Source organism: Dermacentor silvarum, chromosome 4, assembly GCF_013339745.2.
Source record: "Dermacentor silvarum isolate Dsil-2018 chromosome 4, BIME_Dsil_1.4, whole genome shotgun sequence".
NCBI classification, from domain to species: domain Eukaryota; kingdom Metazoa; phylum Arthropoda; class Arachnida; order Ixodida; family Ixodidae; genus Dermacentor; species Dermacentor silvarum.
The window spans coordinates 220,279,112-220,284,111 of NC_051157.2; positions in this window are offsets into that span (position 1 = coordinate 220,279,112).

A 5,000-nucleotide genomic window follows, 5' to 3' on the forward strand; every position below is an offset into this window, starting at 1 on the left:
GGGCTTGAGGCCATTTCCTTTCATCTTTTGATGTGCTTGCAACATCTTTTTCAAGCCCTCAGATGATTGGGGAGCTGCCTCTTGAGTTTCCAACATTGCCTCTAAAAATTTGACATCTTCTTGCATGATTTTTTCAATGCCAATATTCAATGTGCCATCACTTTCAGGCAATTGCCCCTGAGAAGCTGGCTTTTCCTTGTTGGCTGGATCTCCCGAATCACCGTGAGGTTGCTTCTTTCTTTTCCTCTTTTTTGCTTCAACTTCACTGCCGAAATTCTCGTTCACATCACTGAAATCACTCCAGTTACTTGCTGCCATTTTTCTAATTACATAAGTACCTCTCAAAAGGAGCACACAATTGATATAAATTGATCTATATGTTTCAAAACGGTGTTGTTATAAGGCTAGGCACTTAAAATGGCTAAATTTCTGACCAAACAACGAATTTTCGTTGTCCGCCAAATCTAGCGGGCAAAATAAGCGAGTTTCGGTTTCAAGAAAGAGTTGTCTGTACTCTTACATAGGCATTGCACACAAAATGGCGGCACCCATGAAGCGAAGCCTGATCACGCCTAGGGTTAACTTCAAACGTTGATAATTATTTTATTGTGCTAAATCAATGGAAAATAACTATTACACAGGATAATTTAAAGTACAGAGAATAAAATGACTAAGTTTGAATGTTGGATGAGGCTTAGTTCTGTGGATTCATTCAGATTTCGATTTGTATGTACTTGTGTTTACATTGGCCTGGGAATGAGGACCTCGTTAAGGTCAACTTCAAACGTTAATAACTAATTTATTCTGCAAAATTAACAAAAAATAGCTATTGCACAAGATACTTTGATATTCGGAGCATAAAATGACCAAATTTGATTGCTGGATGATCCTTAGTTCTGGGGATTCGTTCAGATTTCGATAGGTATATCCTTGTGTTTACAATGGGCTGGGAATAGGACTCGTCTAGGGGTAACTTCAAACTTTGGTAACTAATTTATTCTGCAAAATTAAAAGAAAATAATTATTACACAAGTTAGTTTGACGTCGGGAGAATAAAATGACCAAATTTGATTGCTGGATGAGGTTTAGTTCTGGAGATTCATTCGGATTTCGATTTATATATACTTGTGTTTACATAGGGTTGGGAATGAGATGCAAATTAAATCTTTAATAACTTTTGATCTAAAAAGTTTATGACGATGATTTTTTTTGTGCCGTGATCGGAATGTTCTTATGCAGGGGGAGTGCAAAATTCAGAGTCGAAAGAAATTGGTAAATATTTCTAAAACATAAAAGTTGGAGGAGCCCACTCACCAAGCAGTCGGCCGGGTGGAGACGCTGATGATGATAGTAGATAGGGACAGTGGGAATCTCGTTAATCCATTCATGCGCGTCACTAATTAGATGACGAGGCATTTGGCTATTTCTTTTTTTTTTTCATCTTTATTCGATCAACATGTCTAGGAGGGATGCTAATTGAAAAAGACTCCAAAAACTTGTCACTCTGGTGTAGGCAGAGGAACCGTGAGTCTGGAAGCTAAAAAGTTCAGCTACCAGAGTGCCGCATTTGCGGCAAAGCGACTAGATAAGGAAGCCCGTACCAGCCTTCAGCCAACTCGCGTCGACGTCATCCGCTGGTGCACGCGGAAAGCCCGTAGACCCCCCTGTAGACATCTAATTGTCATTAATTTGAGGTCTTCCCGACCCAGGCCAATATCGGCCAAAGTGTTCACTGATTGTCTTGCCCAAGTCCCTCGGTAGGACATAGTCACAGAAGAGACAATTGCACGTGAGGATGAATCCACAAGGGCGAGTAATTCAGGAATGAGATACTTGTTCCTTTTAGTCTCGTGTGCTTCTGAAAGAGAGATGCGAGTCCCAACCACCTGAGCATCCAGAATTATCGTCTGGCCATCCCTTCTGATGACCAGATCAGGAATTTTTGTGCCCTTTGTTGTACGGTAGTGGGGCTCTAGCTGGACTTGCCAGCCTTTCTCCTTGAGTCTTTTTGATAAGTATCTCACAATACAGTCGTGTCGTTGGATTCTGGGGTGATGCGTCCTATGACACCGCTGAAGGATATGCCCCAAGGACTCGGCCGTATCACATCCGGCTCTGCATTTTACAGAGACGTCTCTGCCTCTCTTCAATCGCGTGAGGTTCGGAATGGCAGCTATATGGAACTTGACCAAGTTAATGTATTCCCTTCCTTTCAGAAAGGTAGTGCCTTCCCCCAGCCAGGCTGTTGAACCTTTTGCGTTTGAACAGTTTTTCAGAGGCATGCCGTCAAAGCTTCCGTGAAGTGTATTTTTCCAATACCTCAGGGATTCTTGCGAGTTCTTTATAACTTTGTTCTTGTAACAGCAGAGATCTCTTGCTTTCCTTGTGGCATCTATCATTGTTTCTGTGGTGGCGGCTACGGCACATGGATAATAGACAGAGTGCAGGAGTTTCTCAAACCGCCTGACTCTCATCCCAGGAATTGCTGTCCTCAGACACATTATCCCAAGGCCACCTTCGGAGATTGGGGCATAGAAAAAGCCCAGCGTCACATCAAGGGGGAGTGTCAACCATTGCCTCACCGATGAGCGGATAATCCTGTCAAGACCCACTAGAAGCTTGGCTGTTATTGGCCCAAGCACCAAACGGTGTAGTAAGCGTGGCACGACATGCTGACGCAAGGCAACCAGCCTTTGTTGAGGCTTTAGCGGTGCCTTTGCCAAGCGATACAGAAACAGTTTGAGGTCTTGTCGGACTCCATCGTTGGTCGTCCCAGTTGCAGTAAAACGGATGCCCAGGTATTTCCACTGGGTTGTAGAAGTAATGGACTCAACAGGATCTCCACCAATGGTGTAGGTGTGGTCAGTTACAACTTTTGTTTTCTTGTCTTTGCCACTTGGCAAAATTGTCAGCGTTCGGGATTTTGAGGCGTTAGCTTCAAGACCTCTCTCTTCTAAGTACCTGTGGAGATAATCCAATTGGCACTGCAGTCCAATCTTGGTACTTGCTGTCAATATGATGTCGTCAGCAAACGCCATTGATGTCACAGATAGCCCCCCACTACTAAATGACACTTCAGGCTGTTGTGAGTCAAGGAATTCGTCCAGGACCAAGTTGAACAAGAGTGGCGACAGCGGATCCCCCTGCCGAACTCCTCTCGTAGGGTGAACCAACAGTGTTGCCCCATCCTGGCAGAGCACTGTAGTGGCCAGACAGTAAAAGTCCGAGATGTATTTGCAGAAGTCATCTTCAACCCCTTTCCGCTTAAGGCCATTTATGATGGCTCTGTGGGCCACTCTGTCAAATGCCTTCGCGACATCGACTGAAGCCATGGCCAAAGGCAATAACTTGTGTCTAGCTTCGTTTATGACTGTCTGCAGCAGGAGCACATTTTCAGCGCATCCATCGGCAGGAATAAATGCTCGCTGCCGGATGTCAAGCTTGACTTCGGCCATCAGTCTTGTCGCATAGATCTTGTGTAGGACACGAGTCAGCACATGTGCTACAGTTATAGGACGATGTTGTGCCGCAGTGGAGGCTTCGGGCACTTTAGGAATAAAGATCGTCCTTGCATTACAGAGCACTAGTGGTAGTCGCTTCTGCAGCATGATAAGATTCAGAAGAACCCGAAGGAGAGTCATCGGCACCGTTCGGAGTTTCTTTGCTGAAAATCCATCTGGACCAGCCGCCGAGCCACAAGGGGGCAGGGCGCTCTTGATATCTTCAGCCGTTATGGTCTTCCTAGGGTCAATCTTCTTCTGCCAGCGTGGTATGATTGGATCTGCCAGCGTACTCCGCCCGACTGGAGCTTCCATGATACTCTTCCATTCTTCAAGGAAAGCAGTTGGATTCGCTATCTTCGATCTGCCGGTCTCGTCAAGGATATTCCTGATGCACTGCGTGCGGTCTTTCTTAAAGAGTCGCTGACACATTGCATAGGCCTTCTTCTTCTTCTTGCGTCGGCTTTCATTCTCTGGCTCTTGAGGCCTCCTGGGGGGTGGCCTGTTGTCGTCGGAGAAGATTTCGCGCAAGTAGGCGTTGAGAGGCACAATTATATCCTCGCCACCGATAAATCGCTTGGCGATCTCCCAGAGTCTATGGGCTTGGAATGCCCGTGGTGGTGGCTTAGTCACCAGCGATCTGATCTCGTCTACCACTGCTGCTCGTTGATCTTCAGGAGGCTCGGTGGCAGTCGTAGCCTCTGTTTCGTCTCCAGGCTCCTCCATAATCACTTGTCGGTTACGAGATATTATGTCGCTGACCATATCCTTGTAACCTTGGGTTCTGCGGTGTGACTTAATGCTGTCCAGAGATCGATGTGGAAACTTCTTCGCCATTTCCTGGTTGATGTTGTAAACTTTCTTTTCTTGAAGCTGAGCTTCGTATACAGCCATCAAGTACTCTTCTTCTTTGCTCCATCTCGGTTTACATCGGTCAATGTTGATTTCAGCATTATATGCTTCAACGTGTGCATGTCTGCGGTGTTGGCTGAGGCCAATCTTTGAGCTAAATGCTCGATTGCATTCCTGACATGCAAAATGGGAGCTGCATTGTGAGGTTGGAGCACCAGAGGCCGCTATGGCATTCGCATCAACTACAGCCAAGTTCTCAGCCCTTGAGCTGTTATCAGCTCCATCATCAGACCTCTGAGAGGCCACGACACCTGGCCCAGTTCCAGGAAGAGTTTTGGAAGAGGATCTACCACAGAACGTGGTGTCCTCTTCACTTCACAAGAGAGTCATAGTTACTCCCGCCGTTTACCCGCGCTTTTTTGAATTTCTTCACGTTGACATTCAGAGCACTGGGCAGAAATCACATTGCGTCAGCACCGTCAACGGCCCTCGCAATGCTTTGTTTTAATTAGACAGTCGGATTCCCCCGGTCCGTGCCAGTTCTGAGTTGGCTGTTTTCTGCCGGCCGAAGCAAGAACCTCAGGCGCGAAGCCCACGGAAAATGCACAGCTGTGGCTTTCCACAGGAAGGTCCCGACGCTGGTCCGGG